Below are 216 nucleotides of genomic sequence, written 5' to 3' on the forward strand. Positions count from 1 at the left end.
ACTGAGTGTGAGCCGGGAGCCCCGGTCCCGGGCGGGAGGGGATTGGGGTGCCGGGGCCGCCGTCCCCGCGGGGGCTGGTCCCTGCTGCGGGAGACTGGGGGTTGCTTTGGGTCCAGGACGGGGCTGAGCCCCTCTGGCTCCGGGGGTTGTCGCTGGTCTCGTAGGGAGAGAGATGTTGGGCACAACGGGCTTTTGGTGTCCTCGGGACGGGCAGTG

This window comes from Athene cunicularia (assembly GCF_003259725.1).
Source record: "Athene cunicularia isolate RWA chromosome 18 unlocalized genomic scaffold, athCun1 chr18_part1, whole genome shotgun sequence".
NCBI lineage: Eukaryota > Metazoa > Chordata > Aves > Strigiformes > Strigidae > Athene > Athene cunicularia.